Source organism: Pelobates fuscus, chromosome 1 (genome assembly GCF_036172605.1).
Source record: "Pelobates fuscus isolate aPelFus1 chromosome 1, aPelFus1.pri, whole genome shotgun sequence".
NCBI lineage: Eukaryota > Metazoa > Chordata > Amphibia > Anura > Pelobatidae > Pelobates > Pelobates fuscus.
In genome coordinates this window covers 129,173,036-129,192,289 of record NC_086317.1, presented here as the reverse complement: position 1 = coordinate 129,192,289, position 19,254 = coordinate 129,173,036, and the positions used below count along the sequence as shown (strand labels likewise).

Genomic DNA, 19,254 nt, shown 5'->3' with positions numbered 1-19,254 from the left:
TGATTTGAGCTCAAATTTGCGTTATTTTTACAGTTACAGATTGGGGATGATAATAATGTGATTTTTTGTTTGAATAAGTTGTTTTTAAGACAAGCATTATTGTTATGCTATAGGTATCAATGGGAAAAATGGTGCTTATTTCCAACTTGTGGAACTGCCATGAATGCGACTCTGTGCCTATTTATGGTGTAAAAATTCCCTGGACCCTCCATTAAATTAGCCTTGCAAATAAATGACAGTTGACTAACACAGACAGTAACGTGAGTTTACAAAGTTCTCTGAGGAACAGAGTTTTGTAGAAAAGTCGACGAAGATGGGATTCGAACCCATGCGTGCAGAGCACAATGGATTAGCAGTCCATCGCCTTAACCACTCGGCCACCTCGTCTGACGGTTGCGCACGCATGCTGTTTGACGCAGTCGGTGAAGTGCACGGTGGCCGTATCTCTAATTTGTGTTATTTTTACAGTTACAGATTGGGGATGATAATAATGTGAATTTTTGTTTGTGTTAGTTGTTTTTAAGACAAGCCTTAGTGTTATGCACTACACATCGGGGGGAAAAATGTGTGCTTTTTTCCTGTCGATTTTGCCGTCAAGTGTCAGGGCAAATTGGTTCTCTTTGCCGAGGTGAGGAAAAGACATGGTGTGCTCTTGCTTTCTGGACTCAATCAAAATAATTTTGATTTGAGCTCTAATTTGCGTTATTTTTACAGTTACAGATTGGGGATGATAATAATGTGAATTTTTGTTTGTGTTAGTTGTTTTTAAGACAAGCCTTAGTGTTATGCACTACACATCGGGGGGAAAAATGTGTGCTTTTTTCCTGTCGATTTTGCCGTCAAGTGTCAGGGCAAATTGGTTCTCTTTGCCGAGGTGAGGAAAAGACATGGTGTGCTCTTGTTTTCTGGACTCAATAAAAATAATTTTGATTTGAGCTCTAATTTGCGTTATTTTTACAGTTACAGATTGGGGATGATAATAATGTGAATTTTTGTTTGAATAAGTTGTTTTTAAGACAAGCATTATTGTTATGCTATAGGTATCAATGGGAAAAATGGTGCTTATTTCCAACTTGTGGAACTGCCATGAATGCGACTCTGTGCCTATTTATGGTGTAAAAATTCCCTGGACCCTCCATTAAAATAGCCTTGCAAATAAATGACAGTTGACTAACACAGACAGTAACGTGAGTTTACAAAGTTCTCTGAGGAACAGAGTTTTGTAGAAAAGTCGACGAAGATGGGATTCGAACCCATGCGTGCAGAGCACAATGGATTAGCAGTCCATCGCCTTAACCACTCGGCCACCTCGTCTGACAGTGGCGCACGCATGCTGTTTGACGCAGTCGGTGAAGTGCACGGTGGCCGTATCTCTAATTTGTGTTATTTTTACAGTTACAGATTGGGGATGATAATAATGTGAATTTTTGTTTGTGTTAGTTGTTTTTAAGACAAGCCTTAGTGTTATGCACTACACATCGGGGGGAAAAATGTGTGCTTTTTTCCTGTCGATTTTGCCGTCAAGTGTCAGGGCAAATTGGTTCTCTTTGCTGAGGTGAGGAAAAGACATGGTGTGCTCTTGTTTTCTGGACTCAATCAAAATAATTTTGATTTGAGCTCTAATTTGCGTTATTTTTACAGTTACAGATTGGGGATGATAAAAATGTGAATTTTTGTTTGAATAAGTTGTTTTTAAGACAAGCATTATTGTTATGCTATAGGTATCAATGGGAAAAATAGTGCTTATTTCCAACTTGTGGAACTGCCATGAATGCGACTCTGTGCCTATTTATGGTGTAAAAATTCCCTGGACCCTCCATTAAAATAGCCTTGCAAATAAATGACAGTTGACTAACACAGACAGTAACGTGAGTTTACAAAGTTCTCTGAGGAACAGAGTTTTGTAGAAAAGTCGACGAAGATGGGATTCAAACCCATGCGTGCAGAGCACAATGGATTAGCAGTCCATCGCCTTAACCACTCGGCCACCTCGTCTGATAGTGGCGCACGCATGCTGTTTGACGCAGTCGGTGAAGTGCACGGTGGCCGTATCTCTAATTTGTGTTATTTTTACAGTTACAGATTGGGGATGATAATAATGTGAATTTTTGTTTGTGTTAGTTGTTTTTAAGACAAGCCTTATTGTTATGCACTACACATCGGGGGGAAAAATGTGTGCTTTTTTCCTGTCGATTTTGCCGTCAAGTGTCAGGGCAAATTGGTTCTCTTTGCCGAGGTGAGGAAAAGACATGGTGTGCTCTTGTTTTCTGGACTCAATCAAAATAATTTTGATTTGAGCTCTAATTTGCGTTATTTTTACAGTTACAGATTGGGGATGATAATAATGTGAATTTTTGTTTGAATAAGTTGTTTTTAAAACAAGCATTATTGTTATGCTATAGGTATCAATGGGAAAAATGGTGCTTATTTCCAACTTGTGGAACTGCCATGAATGCGACTCTGTGCCTATTTATGGTGTAAAAATTCCCTGGACCCTCCATTAAAATAGCCTTGCAAATAAATGACAGTTGACTAACACAGACAGTAACATGAGTTTACAAAGTTCTCTGAGGAACAGAGTTTTGTAGAAAAGTCGACGAAGATGGGATTCGAACCCATGCGTGCAGAGCACAATGGATTAGCAGTCCATCGCCTTAACCACTCGGCCACCTGGTCTGACAGTGGCGCACGCATGCTGTTTGACGCAGTCGGTGAAGTGCACGGTGGCCGTATCTCTAATTTGTGTTATTTTTACAGTTACAGATTGGGGATGATAATAATGTGAATTTTTGTTTGTGTTAGTTGTTTTTAAGACAAGCCTTAGTGTTATGCACTACACATCGGGGGGGAAAAATGTGTGCTTTTTTCCTGTCGATTTTGCCGTCAAGTGTCAGGGCAAATTGGTTCTCTTTGCCGAGGTGAGGAAAAGACATGGTGTGCTCTTGTTTTCTGGACTCAATCAAAATAATTTTGATTTGAGCTCTAATTTGCGTTATTTTTACAGTTACAGATTGGGGATGATAATAATGTGAATTTTTGTTTGAATAAGTTGTTTTTAAGACAAGCATTATTGTTATGCTATAGGTATCAATGGGAAAAATGGTGCTTATTTCCAACTTGTGGAACTGCCATGAATGCGACTCTGTGCCTATTAATCGGGTAAAAATTCCCTGGACCCTGCGTGCAGAGCACAATGGATTAGCAGGCCATCGCCTTAACCACTCGGCCACCTCGTCTGACAGTGGCGCACGCATGCTGTTTGACGCAGTCGGTGAAGTGCACGGTGGCCGTATCTCTAATTTGTGTTATTTTTACAGTTACAGATTGGGGATGATAATAATGTGAATTTTTGTTTGTGTTAGTTGTTTTTAAGACAAGCCTTAGTGTTATGCACTACACATCGGGGGGAAAAATGTGTGCTTTTTTCCTGTCGATTTTGCCGTCAAGTGTCAGGGCAAATTGGTTCTCTTTGCCGAGGTGAGGAAAAGACATGGTGTGCTCTTGTTTTCTGGACTCAATCAAAATAATTTTGATTTGAGCTCTAATTTGCGTTATTTTTACAGTTACAGATTGGGGATGATAATAATGTGAATTTTTGTTTGAATAAGTTGTTTTTAAGACAAGCATTATTGTTATGCTATAGGTATCAATGGGAAAAATGGTGCTTATTTCCAACTTGTGGAACTGCCATGAATGCGACTCTGTGCCTATTTATGGGGTAAAAATTCCCTGGACCCTCCATTAAAATAGCCTTGCAAATAAATGACAGTTGACTAACACAGACAGTAACGTGAGTTTACAAAGTTCTCTGAGGAACAGAGTTTTGTAGAAAAGTCGACGAAGATGGGATTCAAACCCATGCGTGCAGAGCACAATGGATTAGCAGTCCATCGCCTTAACCACTCGGCCACCTCGTCTGACAGTGGCGCACGCATGCTGTTTGACGCAGTCGGTGAAGTGCACGGTGGCCGTATCTCTAATTTGTGTTATTTTTACAGTTACAGATTGGGGATGATAATAATGTGAATTTTTGTTTGTGTTAGTTGTTTTTAAGACAAGCCTTATTGTTATGCACTACACATCGGGGGGAAAAATGTGTGCTTTTTTCCTGTCGATTTTGCCGTCAAGTGTCAGGGCAAATTGGTTCTCTTTGCCGAGGTGAGGAAAAGACATGGTGTGCTCTTGTTTTCTGGACTCAATCAAAATAATTTTGATTTGAGCTCTAATTTGCGTTATTTTTACAGTTACAGATTGGGGATGATAATAATGTGAATTTTTGTTTGAATAAGTTGTTTTTAAAACAAGCATTATTGTTATGCTATAGGTATCAATGGGAAAAATGGTGCTTATTTCCAACTTGTGGAACTGCCATGAATGCGACTCTGTGCCTATTTATGGTGTAAAAATTCCCTGGACCCTCCATTAAAATAGCCTTGCAAATAAATGACAGTTGACTAACACAGACAGTAACGTGAGTTTACAAAGTTCTCTGAGGAACAGAGTTTTGTAGAAAAGTCGACGAAGATGGGATTCGAACCCATGCGTGCAGAGCACAATGGATTAGCAGTCCATCGCCTTAACCACTCGGCCACCTGGTCTGACAGTGGCGCACGCATGCTGTTTGACGCAGTCGGTGAAGTGCACGGTGGCCGTATCTCTAATTTGTGTTATTTTTACAGTTACAGATTGGGGATGATAATAATGTGAATTTTTGTTTGTGTTAGTTGTTTTTAAGACAAGCCTTAGTGTTATGCACTACACATCGGGGGGGAAAAATGTGTGCTTTTTTCCTGTCGATTTTGCCGTCAAGTGTCAGGGCAAATTGGTTCTCTTTGCCGAGGTGAGGAAAAGTCTTGGTGTGCTCTTGTTTTCTGGACTCAATCAAAATAATTTTGATTTGAGCTCTAATTTGCGTTATTTTTACAGTTACAGATTGGGGATGATAATAATGTGAATTTTTGTTTGAATAAGTTGTTTTTAAGACAAGCATTATTGTTATGCTATAGGTATCAATGGGAAAAATGGTGCTTATTTCCAACTTGTGGAACTGCCATGAATGCGACTCTGTGCCTATTTATGGTGTAAAAATTCCCTGGACCCTCCATTAAAATAGCCTTGCAAATAAATGACAGTTGACTAACACAGACAGTAACGTGAGTTTACAAAGTTCTCTGAGGAACAGAGTTTTGTAGAAAAGTCGACGAAGATGGGATTCGAACCCATGCGTGCAGAGCACAATGGATTAGCAGTCCATCGCCTTAACCACTCGGCCACCTCGTCTGACGGTGGCGCACGCATGCTGTTTGACGCAGTCGGTGAAGTGCACGGTGGCCGTATCTCTAATTTGTGTTATTTTTACAGTTACAGATTGGGGATGATAATAATGTGAATTTTTGTTTGTGTTAGTTGTTTTTAAGACAAGCCTTAGTGTTATGCACTACACATCGGGGGGAAAAATGTGTGCTTTTTTCCTGTCGATTTTGCCGTCAAGTGTCAGGGCAAATTGGTTCTCTTTGCCGAGGTGAGGAAAAGACATGGTGTGCTCTTGCTTTCTGGACTCAATCAAAATAATTTTGATTTGAGCTCTAATTTGCGTTATTTTTACAGTTACAGATTGGGGATGATAATAATGTGAATTTTTGTTTGTGTTAGTTGTTTTTAAGACAAGCCTTAGTGTTATGCACTACACATCGGGGGGAAAAATGTGTGCTTTTTTCCTGTCGATTTTGCCGTCAAGTGTCAGGGCAAATTGGTTCTCTTTGCCGAGGTGAGGAAAAGACATGGTGTGCTCTTGTTTTCTGGACTCAATAAAAATAATTTTGATTTGAGCTCTAATTTGCGTTATTTTTACAGTTACAGATTGGGGATGATAATAATGTGAATTTTTGTTTGAATAAGTTGTTTTTAAGACAAGCATTATTGTTATGCTATAGGTATCAATGGGAAAAATGGTGCTTATTTCCAACTTGTGGAACTGCCATGAATGCGACTCTGTGCCTATTTATGGTGTAAAAATTCCCTGGACCCTCCATTAAAATAGCCTTGCAAATAAATGACAGTTGACTAACACAGACAGTAACGTGAGTTTACAAAGTTCTCTGAGGAACAGAGTTTTGTAGAAAAGTCGACGAAGATGGGATTCGAACCCATGCGTGCAGAGCACAATAGATTAGCAGTCCATCGCCTTAACCACTCGGCCACCTCGTCTGACGGTGGCGCACGCATGCTGTTTGACGCAGTCGGTGAAGTGCACGGTGGCCGTATCTCTAATTTGTGTTATTTTTACAGTTACAGATTGGGGATGATAATAATGTGAATTTTTGTTTGTGTTAGTTGTTTTTAAGACAAGCCTTAGTGTTATGCACTACACATCGGGGGGAAAAATGTGTGCTTTTTTCCTGTCGATTTTGCCGTCAAGTGTCAGGGCAAATTGGTTCTCTTTGCCGAGGTGAGGAAAAGACATGGTGTGCTCTTGCTTTCTGGACTCAATCAAAATAATTTTGATTTGAGCTCTAATTTGCGTTATTTTTACAGTTACAGATTGGGGATGATAATAATGTGAATTTTTGTTTGTGTTAGTTGTTTTTAAGACAAGCCTTAGTGTTATGCACTACACATCGGGGGGAAAAATGTGTGCTTTTTTCCTGTCGATTTTGCCGTCAAGTGTCAGGGCAAATTGGTTCTCTTTGCCGAGGTGAGGAAAAGACATGGTGTGCTCTTGTTTTCTGGACTCAATAAAAATAATTTTGATTTGAGCTCTAATTTGCGTTATTTTTACAGTTACAGATTGGGGATGATAATAATGTGAATTTTTGTTTGAATAAGTTGTTTTTAAGACAAGCATTATTGTTATGCTATAGGTATCAATGGGAAAAATGGTGCTTATTTCCAACTTGTGGAACTGCCATGAATGCGACTCTGTGCCTATTTATGGTGTAAAAATTCCCTGGACCCTCCATTAAAATAGCCTTGCAAATAAATGACAGTTGACTAACACAGACAGTAACGTGAGTTTACAAAGTTCTCTGAGGAACAGAGTTTTGTAGAAAAGTCGACGAAGATGGGATTCGAACCCATGCGTGCAGAGCACAATGGATTAGCAGTCCATCGCCTTAACCACTCGGCCACCTCGTCTGACAGTGGCGCACGCCTGCTGTTTGACGCAGTCGGTGAAGTGCACGGTGGCCGTATCTCTAATTTGTGTTATTTTTACAGTTACAGATTGGGGATGATAATAATGTGAATTTTTGTTTGTGTTAGTTGTTTTTAAGACAAGCCTTAGTGTTATGCACTACACATCGGGGGGAAAAATGTGTGCTTTTTTCCTGTCGATTTTGCCGTCAAGTGTCAGGGCAAATTGGTTCTCTTTGCCGAGGTGAGGAAAAGACATGGTGTGCTCTTGTTTTCTGGACTCAATCAAAATAATTTTGATTTGAGCTCTAATTTGCGTTATTTTTACAGTTACAGATTGGGGATGATAATAATGTGAATTTTTGTTTGAATAAGTTGTTTTTAAGACAAGCATTATTGTTATGCTATAGGTATCAATGGGAAAAATGGTGCTTATTTCCAACTTGTGGAACTGCCATGAATGCGACTCTGTGCCTATTTATGGTGTAAAAATTCCCTGGACCCTCCATTAAAATAGCCTTGCAAATAAATGACAGTTGACTAACACAGACAGTAACGTGAGTTTACAAAGTTCTCTGAGGAACAGAGTTTTGTAGAAAAGTCGACGAAGATGGGATTCGAACCCATGCGTGCAGAGCACAATGGATTAGCAGTCCATCGCCTTAACCACTCGGCCACCTCGTCTGACAGTGGCGCACGCATGCTGTTTGACGCAGTCGGTGAAGTGCACGGTGGCCGTATCTCTAATTTGTGTTATTTTTACAGTTACAGATTGGGGATGATAATAATGTGAATTTTTGTTTGTGTTAGTTGTTTTTAAGACAAGCCTTATTGTTATGCACTACACATCGGGGGGAAAAATGTGTGCTTTTTTCCTGTCGATTTTGCCGTTAAGTGTCAGGGCAAATTGGTTCTCTTTGCCGAGGTGAGGAAAAGACATGGTGTGCTCTTGTTTTCTGGACTCAATCAAAATAATTTTGATTTGAGCTCTAATTTGCGTTATTTTTACAGTTACAGATTGGGGATGATAATAATGTGAATTTTTGTTTGAATAAGTTGTTTTTAAAACAAGCATTATTGTTATGCTATAGGTATCAATGGGAAAAATGGTGCTTATTTCCAACTTGTGGAACTGCCATGAATGCGACTCTGTGCCTATTTATGGTGTAAAAATTCCCTGGACCCTCCATTAAAATAGCCTTGCAAATAAATGACAGTTGACTAACACAGACAGTAACGTGAGTTTACAAAGTTCTCTGAGGAACAGAGTTTTGTAGAAAAGTCGACGAAGATGGGATTCGAACCCATGCGTGCAGAGCACAATGGATTAGCAGTCCATCGCCTTAACCACTCGGCCACCTCGTCTGACGGTGGCGCACGCATGCTGTTTGACGCAGTCGGTGAAGTGCACGGTGGCCGTATCTCTAATTTGTGTTATTTTTACAGTTACAGATTGGGGATGATAATAATGTGAATTTTTGTTTGTGTTAGTTGTTTTTAAGACAAGCCTTAGTGTTATGCACTACACATCGGGGGGAAAAATGTGTGCTTTTTTCCTGTCGATTTTGCCGTCAAGTGTCAGGGCAAATTGGTTCTCTTTGCCGAGGTGAGGAAAAGACATGGTGTGCTCTTGTTTTCTGGACTCAATCAAAATAATTTTGATTTGAGCTCTAATTTGCGTTATTTTTACAGTTACAGATTGGGGATGATAATAATGTGAATTTTTGTTTGAATAAGTTGTTTTTAAGACAAGCATTATTGTTATGCTATAGGTATCAATGGGAAAAATGGTGCTTATTTCCAACTTGTGGAACTGCCATGAATGCGACTCTGTGCCTATTTATGGTGTAAAAATTCCCTGGACCCTCCATTAAAATAGCCTTGCAAATAAATGACAGTTGACTAACACAGACAGTAACGTGAGTTTACAAAGTTCTCTGAGGAACAGAGTGTTGTAGAAAAGTCGACGAAGATGGGATTCGAACCCATGCGTGCAGAGCACAATGGATTAGCAGTCCATCGCCTTAACCACTCGGCCACCTCGTCTGACAGTGGCGCACGCATGCTGTTTGACGCAGTCGGTGAAGTGCACGGTGGCCGTATCTCTTATTTGTGTTATTTTTACAGTTACAGATTGGGGATGATAATAATGTGAATTTTTGTTTGTGTTAGTTGTTTTTAAGACAAGCCTTAGTGTTATGCACTACACATCGGGGGGGAAAATGTGTGCTTTTTTCCTGTCGATTTTGCCGTCAAGTGTCAGGGCAAATTGGTTCTCTTTGCCGAGGTGAGGAAAAGACATGGTGTGCTCTTGTTTTCTGGACTCAATCAAAATAATTTTGATTTGAGCTCAAATTTGCGTTATTTTTACAGTTACAGATTGGGGATGATAATAATGTGAATTTTTGTTTGAATAAGTTGTTTTTAAGACAAGCATTATTGTTATGCTATAGGTATCAATGGGAAAAATGGTGCTTATTTCCAACTTGTGGAACTGCCATGAATGCGACTCTGTGCCTATTTATGGTGTAAAAATTCCCTGGACCCTCCATTAAATTAGCCTTGCAAATAAATGACAGTTGACTAACACAGACAGTAACGTGAGTTTACAAAGTTCTCTGAGGAACAGAGTTTTGTAGAAAAGTCGACGAAGATGGGATTCAAACCCATGCGTGCAGAGCACAATGGATTAGCAGTCCATCGCCTTAACCACTCGGCCACCTCGTCTGACAGTGGCGCACGCATGCTGTTTGACGCAGTCGGTGAAGTGCACCGTGGCCGTATCTCTAATTTGTGTTATTTTTACAGTTACAGATTGGGGATGATAATAATGTGAATTTTTGTTTGTGTTAGTTGTTTTTAAGACAAGCCTTATTGTTATGCACTACACATCGGGGGGAAAAATGTGTGCTTTTTTCCTGTCGATTTTGCCGTCAAGTGTCAGGGCAAATTGGTTCTCTTTGCCGAGGTGAGGAAAAGACATGGTGTGCTCTTGTTTTCTGGACTCAATCAAAATAATTTTGATTTGAGCTCTAATTTGCGTTATTTTTACAGTTACAGATTGGGGATGATAATAATGTGAATTTTTGTTTGAATAAGTTGTTTTTAAAACAAGCATTATTGTTATGCTATAGGTATCAATGGGAAAAATGGTGCTTATTTCCAACTTGTGGAACTGCCATGAATGCGACTCTGTGCCTATTTATGGTGTAAAAATTCCCTGGACCCTCCATTAAAATAGCCTTGCAAATAAATGACAGTTGACTAACACAGACAGTAACATGAGTTTACAAAGTTCTCTGAGGAACAGAGTTTTGTAGAAAAGTCGACGAAGATGGGATTCGAACCCATGCGTGCAGAGCACAATGGATTAGCAGTCCATCGCCTTAACCACTCGGCCACCTGGTCTGACAGTGGCGCACGCATGCTGTTTGACGCAGTCGGTGAAGTGCACGGTGGCCGTATCTCTAATTTGTGTTATTTTTACAGTTACAGATTGGGGATGATAATAATGTGAATTTTTGTTTGTGTTAGTTGTTTTTAAGACAAGCCTTATTGTTATGCACTACACATCGGGGGGAAAAATGTGTGCTTTTTTCCTGTCGATTTTGCCGTCAAGTGTCAGGGCAAATTGGTTCTCTTTGCCGAGGTGAGGAAAAGACATGGTGTGCTCTTGTTTTCTGGACTCAATCAAAATAATTTTGATTTGAGCTCTAATTTGCGTTATTTTTACAGTTACAGATTGGGGATGATAATAATGTGAATTTTTGTTTGAATAAGTTGTTTTTAAAACAAGCATTATTGTTATGCTATAGGTATCAATGGGAAAAATGGTGCTTATTTCCAACTTGTGGAACTGCCATGAATGCGACTCTGTGCCTATTTATGGTGTAAAAATTCCCTGGACCCTCCATTAAAATAGCCTTGCAAATAAATGACAGTTGACTAACACAGACAGTAACATGAGTTTACAAAGTTCTCTGAGGAACAGAGTTTTGTAGAAAAGTCGACGAAGATGGGATTCGAACCCATGCGTGCAGAGCACAATGGATTAGCAGTCCATCGCCTTAACCACTCGGCCACCTGGTCTGACAGTGGCGCACGCATGCTGTTTGACGCAGTCGGTGAAGTGCACGGTGGCCGTATCTCTAATTTGTGTTATTTTTACAGTTACAGATTGGGGATGATAATAATGTGAATTTTTGTTTGTGTTAGTTGTTTTTAAGACAAGCCTTAGTGTTATGCACTACACATCGGGGGGGAAAAATGTGTGCTTTTTTCCTGTCGATTTTGCCGTCAAGTGTCAGGGCAAATTGGTTCTCTTTGCCGAGGTGAGGAAAAGACATGGTGTGCTCTTGTTTTCTGGACTCAATCAAAATAATTTTGATTTGAGCTCTAATTTGCGTTATTTTTACAGTTACAGATTGGGGATGATAATAATGTGAATTTTTGTTTGAATAAGTTGTTTTTAAGACAAGCATTATTGTTATGCTATAGGTATCAATGGGAAAAATGGTGCTTATTTCCAACTTGTGGAACTGCCATGAATGCGACTCTGTGCCTATTTATGGTGTAAAAATTCCCTGGACCCTCCATTAAAATAGCCTTGCAAATAAATGACAGTTGACTAACACAGACAGTAACGTGAGTTTACAAAGTTCTCTGAGGAACAGAGTTTTGTAGAAAAGTCGACGAAGATGGGATTCGAACCCATGCGTGCAGAGCACAATGGATTAGCAGTCCATCGCCTTAACCACTCGGCCACCTCGTCTGACGGTGGCGCACGCATGCTGTTTGACGCAGTCGGTGAAGTGCACGGTGGCCGTATCTCTAATTTGTGTTATTTTTACAGTTACAGATTGGGGATGATAATAATGTGAATTTTTGTTTGTGTTAGTTGTTTTTAAGACAAGCCTTAGTGTTATGCACTACACATCGGGGGGAAAAATGTGTGCTTTTTTCCTGTCGATTTTGCCGTCAAGTGTCAGGGCAAATTGGTTCTCTTTGCCGAGGTGAGGAAAAGACATGGTGTGCTCTTGTTTTCTGGACTCAATCAAAATAATTTTGATTTGAGCTCTAATTTGCGTTATTTTTACAGTTACAGATTGGGGATGATAATAATGTGAATTTTTGTTTGAATAAGTTGTTTTTAAGACAAGCATTATTGTTATGCTATAGGTATCAATGGGAAAAATGGTGCTTATTTCCAACTTGTGGAACTGCCATGAATGCGACTCTGTGCCTATTTATGGTGTAAAAATTCCCTGGACCCTCCATTAAAATAGCCTTGCAAATAAATGACAGTTGACTAACACAGACAGTAACGTGAGTTTACAAAGTTCTCTGAGGAACAGAGTGTTGTAGAAAAGTCGACGAAGATGGGATTCGAACCCATGCGTGCAGAGCACAATGGATTAGCAGTCCATCGCCTTAACCACTCGGCCACCTCGTCTGACAGTGGCGCACGCATGCTGTTTGACGCAGTCGGTGAAGTGCACGGTGGCCGTATCTCTTATTTGTGTTATTTTTACAGTTACAGATTGGGGATGATAATAATGTGAATTTTTGTTTGTGTTAGTTGTTTTTAAGACAAGCCTTAGTGTTATGCACTACACATCGGGGGGGAAAATGTGTGCTTTTTTCCTGTCGATTTTGCCGTCAAGTGTCAGGGCAAATTGGTTCTCTTTGCCGAGGTGAGGAAAAGACATGGTGTGCTCTTGTTTTCTGGACTCAATCAAAATAATTTTGATTTGAGCTCAAATTTGCGTTATTTTTACAGTTACAGATTGGGGATGATAATAATGTGAATTTTTGTTTGAATAAGTTGTTTTTAAGACAAGCATTATTGTTATGCTATAGGTATCAATGGGAAAAATGGTGCTTATTTCCAACTTGTGGAACTGCCATGAATGCGACTCTGTGCCTATTTATGGTGTAAAAATTCCCTGGACCCTCCATTAAATTAGCCTTGCAAATAAATGACAGTTGACTAACACAGACAGTAACGTGAGTTTACAAAGTTCTCTGAGGAACAGAGTTTTGTAGAAAAGTCGACGAAGATGGGATTCAAACCCATGCGTGCAGAGCACAATGGATTAGCAGTCCATCGCCTTAACCACTCGGCCACCTCGTCTGACAGTGGCGCACGCATGCTGTTTGACGCAGTCGGTGAAGTGCACCGTGGCCGTATCTCTAATTTGTGTTATTTTTACAGTTACAGATTGGGGATGATAATAATGTGAATTTTTGTTTGTGTTAGTTGTTTTTAAGACAAGCCTTATTGTTATGCACTACACATCGGGGGGAAAAATGTGTGCTTTTTTCCTGTCGATTTTGCCGTCAAGTGTCAGGGCAAATTGGTTCTCTTTGCCGAGGTGAGGAAAAGACATGGTGTGCTCTTGTTTTCTGGACTCAATCAAAATAATTTTGATTTGAGCTCTAATTTGCGTTATTTTTACAGTTACAGATTGGGGATGATAATAATGTGAATTTTTGTTTGAATAAGTTGTTTTTAAAACAAGCATTATTGTTATGCTATAGGTATCAATGGGAAAAATGGTGCTTATTTCCAACTTGTGGAACTGCCATGAATGCGACTCTGTGCCTATTTATGGTGTAAAAATTCCCTGGACCCTCCATTAAAATAGCCTTGCAAATAAATGACAGTTGACTAACACAGACAGTAACATGAGTTTACAAAGTTCTCTGAGGAACAGAGTTTTGTAGAAAAGTCGACGAAGATGGGATTCGAACCCATGCGTGCAGAGCACAATGGATTAGCAGTCCATCGCCTTAACCACTCGGCCACCTGGTCTGACAGTGGCGCACGCATGCTGTTTGACGCAGTCGGTGAAGTGCACGGTGGCCGTATCTCTAATTTGTGTTATTTTTACAGTTACAGATTGGGGATGATAATAATGTGAATTTTTGTTTGTGTTAGTTGTTTTTAAGACAAGCCTTAGTGTTATGCACTACACATCGGGGGGGAAAAATGTGTGCTTTTTTCCTGTCGATTTTGCCGTCAAGTGTCAGGGCAAATTGGTTCTCTTTGCCGAGGTGAGGAAAAGACATGGTGTGCTCTTGTTTTCTGGACTCAATCAAAATAATTTTGATTTGAGCTCTAATTTGCGTTATTTTTACAGTTACAGATTGGGGATGATAATAATGTGAATTTTTGTTTGAATAAGTTGTTTTTAAGACAAGCATTATTGTTATGCTATAGGTATCAATGGGAAAAATGGTGCTTATTTCCAACTTGTGGAACTGCCATGAATGCGACTCTGTGCCTATTAATCGGGTAAAAATTCCCTGGACCCTGCGTGCAGAGCACAATGGATTAGCAGGCCATCGCCTTAACCACTCGGCCACCTCGTCTGACAGTGGCGCACGCATGCTGTTTGACGCAGTCGGTGAAGTGCACGGTGGCCGTATCTCTAATTTGTGTTATTTTTACAGTTACAGATTGGGGATGATAATAATGTGAATTTTTGTTTGTGTTAGTTGTTTTTAAGACAAGCCTTAGTGTTATGCACTACACATCGGGGGGAAAAATGTGTGCTTTTTTCCTGTCGATTTTGCCGTCAAGTGTCAGGGCAAATTGGTTCTCTTTGCCGAGGTGAGGAAAAGACATGGTGTGCTCTTGTTTTCTGGACTCAATCAAAATAATTTTGATTTGAGCTCTAATTTGCGTTATTTTTACAGTTACAGATTGGGGATGATAATAATGTGAATTTTTGTTTGAATAAGTTGTTTTTAAGACAAGCATTATTGTTATGCTATAGGTATCAATGGGAAAAATGGTGCTTATTTCCAACTTGTGGAACTGCCATGAATGCGACTCTGTGCCTATTTATGGGGTAAAAATTCCCTGGACCCTCCATTAAAATAGCATTGCAAATAAATGACGGTTGAATAACACAGACAGTAACGTGAGTTTACAAAGTTCTCTGAGGAACAGAGTTTTGTAGAAAAGTCGACGAAGATGGGATTCGAACCCATGCGTGCAGAGCACAATGGATTAGCAGTCCTTCGCCTTAACCACTCGGCCACCTCGTCTGACAGTGGCGCACGCATGCTGTTTGACGCAGTCGGTGAAGTGCACGGTGGCCGTATCTCTAATTTGTGTTATTTTTACAGTTACAGATTGGGGATGATAATAATGTGAATTTTTGTTTGTGTTAGTTTTTTTTAAGACAAGCCTTAGTGTTATGCACTACACATCGGGGGGAAAAATGTGTGCTTTTTTCCTGTCGATTTTGCCGTCAAGTGTCAGGGCAAATTGGTTCTCTTTGCCGAGGTGAGGAAAAGTCTTGGTGTGCTCTTGTTTTCTGGACTCAATCAAAATAATTTTGATTTGAGCTCTAATTTGCGTTATTTTTACAGTTACAGATTGGGGATGATAATAATGTGAATTTTTGTTTGAATAAGTTGTTTTTAAGACAAGCATTATTGTTATGCTATAGGTATCAATGGGAAAAATGGTGCTTATTTCCAACTTGTGGAACTGCCATGAATGCGACTCTGTGCCTATTTATGGTGTAAAAATTCCCTGGACCCTCCATTAAAATAGCCTTGCAAATAAATGACAGTTGACTAACACAGACAGTAACGTGAGTTTACAAAGTTCTCTGAGGAACAGAGTTTTGTAGAAAAGTCGACGAAGATGGGATTCGAACCCATGCGTGCAGAGCACAATAGATTAGCAGTCCATCGCCTTAACCACTCGGCCACCTCGTCTGACGGTGGCGCACGCATGCTGTTTGACGCAGTCGGTGAAGTGCACGGTGGCCGTATCTCTAATTTGTGTTATTTTTACAGTTACAGATTGGGGATGATAATAATGTGAATTTTTGTTTGTGTTAGTTGTTTTTAAGACAAGCCTTAGTGTTATGCACTACACATCGGGGGGAAAAATGTGTGCTTTTTTCCTGTCGATTTTGCCGTCAAGTGTCAGGGCAAATTGGTTCTCTTTGCCGAGGTGAGGAAAAGACATGGTGTGCTCTTGCTTTCTGGACTCAATCAAAATAATTTTGATTTGAGCTCTAATTTGCGTTATTTTTACAGTTACAGATTGGGGATGATAATAATGTGAATTTTTGTTTGTGTTAGTTGTTTTTAAGACAAGCCTTAGTGTTATGCACTACACATCGGGGGGAAAAATGTGTGCTTTTTTCCTGTCGATTTTGCCGTCAAGTGTCAGGGCAAATTGGTTCTCTTTGCCGAGGTGAGGAAAAGACATGGTGTGCTCTTGTTTTCTGGACTCAATAAAAATAATTTTGATTTGAGCTCTAATTTGCGTTATTTTTACAGTTACAGATTGGGGATGATAATAATGTGAATTTTTGTTTGAATAAGTTGTTTTTAAGACAAGCATTATTGTTATGCTATAGGTATCAATGGGAAAAATGGTGCTTATTTCCAACTTGTGGAACTGCCATGAATGCGACTCTGTGCCTATTTATGGTGTAAAAATTCCCTGGACCCTCCATTAAAATAGCCTTGCAAATAAATGACAGTTGACTAACACAGACAGTAACGTGAGTTTACAAAGTTCTCTGAGGAACAGAGTTTTGTAGAAAAGTCGACGAAGATGGGATTCGAACCCATGCGTGCAGAGCACAATGGATTAGCAGTCCATCGCCTTAACCACTCGGCCACCTCGTCTGACAGTGGCGCACGCCTGCTGTTTGACGCAGTCGGTGAAGTGCACGGTGGCCGTATCTCTAATTTGTGTTATTTTTACAGTTACAGATTGGGGGTGATAATAATGTGAATTTTTGTTTGTGTTAGTTGTTTTTAAGACAAGCCTTAGTGTTATGCACTACACATCGGGGGGAAAAATGTGTGCTTTTTTCCTGTCGATTTTGCCGTCAAGTGTCAGGGCAAATTGGTTCTCTTTGCCGAGGTGAGGAAAAGACATGGTGTGCTCTTGTTTTCTGGACTCAATCAAAATAATTTTGATTTGAGCTCTAATTTGCGTTATTTTTACAGTTACAGATTGGGGATGATAATAATGTGAATTTTTGTTTGAATAAGTTGTTTTTAAGACATGCATTATTGTTATGCTATAGGTATCAATGGGAAAAATAGTGCTTATTTCCAACTTGTGGAACTGCCATGAATGCGACTCTGTGCCTATTTATGGTGTAAAAATTCCCTGGACCCTCCATTAAAATAGCCTTGCAAATAAATGACAGTTGACTAACACAGACAGTAACGTGAGTTTACAAAGTTCTCTGAGGAACAGAGTTTTGTAGAAAAGTCGACGAAGATGGGATTCGAACCCATGCGTGCAGAGCACAATGGATTAGCAGTCCATCGCCTTAACCACTCGGCCACCTCGTCTGACAGTGGCGCACGCATGCTTTTTGACGCAGTCGGTGAAGTGCACGGTGGCCGTATCTCTAATTTGTGTTATTTTTACAGTTACAGATTGGGGATGATAATAATGTGAATTTTTGTTTGTGTTAGTTGTTTTTAAGACAAGCCTTATTGTTATGCACTACACATCGGGGGGAAAAATGTGTGCTTTTTTCCTGTCGATTTTGCCGTCAAGTGTCAGGGCAAATTGGTTCTCTTTGCCGAGGTGAGGAAAAGACATGGTGTGCTCTTGTTTTCTGGACTCAATCAAAATAATTTTGATTTGAGCTCTAATTTGCGTTATTTTTACAGTTACAGATTGAGGATGATAATAATGTGAATTTTTGTTTGAATAAGTTGTTTTTAAAACAAGCATTATTGTTATGCTATAGGTATCAATGGGAAAAATGGTGCTTATTTCCAACTTGTGGAACTGCCATGAATGCGACTCTGTGCCTATTTATGGTGTAAAAATTCCCTGGACCCTCCATTAAAATAGCCTTGCAAATAAATGACAGTTGACTAACACAGACAGTAACATGAGTTTACAAAGTTCTCTGAGGAACAGAGTTTTGTAGAAAAGTCGACGAAGATGGGATTCGAACCCATGCGTGCAGAGCACAATGGATTAGCAGTCCATCGCCTTAACCACTCGGCCACCTGGTCTGACAGTGGCGCACGCATGCTGTTTGACGCAGTCGGTGAAGTGCACGGTGGCCGTATCTCTAATTTGTGTTATTTTTACAGTTACAGATTGGGGATGATAATAATGTGAATTTTTGTTTGTGTTAGTTGTTTTTAAGACAAGCCTTAGTGTTATGCACTACACATCGGGGGGGAAAAATGTGTGCTTTTTTCCTGTCGATTTTGCCGTCAAGTGTCAGGGCAAATTGGTTCTCTTTGCCGAGGTGAGGAAAAGACATGGTGTGCTCTTGTTTTCTGGACTCAATCAAAATAATTTTGATTTGAGCTCTAATTTGCGTTATTTTTACAGTTACAGATTGGGGATGATAATAATGTGAATTTTTGTTTGAATAAGTTGTTTTTAAGACAAGCATTATTGTTATGCTATAGGTATCAATGGGAAAAATGGTGCTTATTTCCAACTTGTGGAACTGCCATGAATGCGACTCTGTGCCTATTTATGGGGTAAAAATTCCCTGGACCCTGCGTGCAGAGCACAATGGATTAGCAGGCCATCGCCTTAACCACTCGGCCACCTCGTCTGACAGTGGCGCACGCATGCTGTTTGACGCAGTCGGTGAAGTGCACGGTGGCCGTATCTCTAATTTGTGTTATTTTTACAGTTACAGATTGGGGATGATAATAATGTGAATTTTTGTTTGTGTTAGTTGTTTTTAAGACAAGCCTTAGTGTTATGCACTACACATCGGTGGGAAAAATGTGTGCTTTTTTCCTGTCGATTTTGCCGTCAAGTGTCAGGGCAAATTGGTTCTCTTTGCCGAGGTGAGGAAAAGACATGGTGTGCTCTTGTTTTCTGGACTCAATCAAAATAATTTTGATTTGAGCTCTAATTTGCGTTATTTTTACAGTTACAGATTGGGGATGATAATAATGTGAATTTTTGTTTGAATAAGTTGTTTTTAAGACAAGCATTATTGTTATGCTATAGGTATCAATGGGAAAAATGGTGCTTATTTCCAACTTGTGGAACTGCCATGAATGCGACTCTGTGCCTATTTATGGGGTAAAAATTCCCTGGACCCTCCATTAAAATAGCATTGCAAATAAATGACGGTTGAA

General features: G+C 39.8%; 11 non-coding genes across 11 annotated transcripts; all 11 read right to left on the bottom strand.

The window, feature by feature from the left end:
- Positions 1-305: 305 nt before the first annotated feature.
- Positions 306-387, bottom strand: TRNAS-GCU (transfer RNA serine (anticodon GCU)). Its single transcript has one exon. It is a non-coding gene; the product is annotated as a tRNA-Ser (tRNA).
- An 845-nt stretch (positions 388-1,232) lies between these two features.
- On the bottom strand, positions 1,233-1,314 carry TRNAS-GCU (transfer RNA serine (anticodon GCU)). The gene has a single exon. It is a non-coding gene; the product is annotated as a tRNA-Ser (tRNA).
- Positions 1,315-5,198: 3,884 nt separating this feature from the next.
- Positions 5,199-5,280, bottom strand: TRNAS-GCU (transfer RNA serine (anticodon GCU)). The gene has a single exon. It is a non-coding gene; the product is annotated as a tRNA-Ser (tRNA).
- Positions 5,281-7,052: 1,772 nt separating this feature from the next.
- On the bottom strand, positions 7,053-7,134 carry TRNAS-GCU (transfer RNA serine (anticodon GCU)). The gene has a single exon. It is a non-coding gene; the product is annotated as a tRNA-Ser (tRNA).
- A 599-nt stretch (positions 7,135-7,733) lies between these two features.
- TRNAS-GCU (transfer RNA serine (anticodon GCU)) lies at positions 7,734-7,815 on the bottom strand. The gene has a single exon. It is a non-coding gene; the product is annotated as a tRNA-Ser (tRNA).
- Positions 7,816-8,414: 599 nt separating this feature from the next.
- TRNAS-GCU (transfer RNA serine (anticodon GCU)) lies at positions 8,415-8,496 on the bottom strand. The gene has a single exon. It is a non-coding gene; the product is annotated as a tRNA-Ser (tRNA).
- A 599-nt stretch (positions 8,497-9,095) lies between these two features.
- On the bottom strand, positions 9,096-9,177 carry TRNAS-GCU (transfer RNA serine (anticodon GCU)). The gene has a single exon. It is a non-coding gene; the product is annotated as a tRNA-Ser (tRNA).
- A 2,643-nt stretch (positions 9,178-11,820) lies between these two features.
- On the bottom strand, positions 11,821-11,902 carry TRNAS-GCU (transfer RNA serine (anticodon GCU)). The gene has a single exon. It is a non-coding gene; the product is annotated as a tRNA-Ser (tRNA).
- Positions 11,903-12,501: 599 nt separating this feature from the next.
- TRNAS-GCU (transfer RNA serine (anticodon GCU)) lies at positions 12,502-12,583 on the bottom strand. The gene has a single exon. It is a non-coding gene; the product is annotated as a tRNA-Ser (tRNA).
- Positions 12,584-16,712: 4,129 nt separating this feature from the next.
- On the bottom strand, positions 16,713-16,794 carry TRNAS-GCU (transfer RNA serine (anticodon GCU)). Its single transcript has one exon. It is a non-coding gene; the product is annotated as a tRNA-Ser (tRNA).
- A 599-nt stretch (positions 16,795-17,393) lies between these two features.
- Positions 17,394-17,475, bottom strand: TRNAS-GCU (transfer RNA serine (anticodon GCU)). The gene has a single exon. It is a non-coding gene; the product is annotated as a tRNA-Ser (tRNA).
- Positions 17,476-19,254: the final 1,779 nt, after the last annotated feature.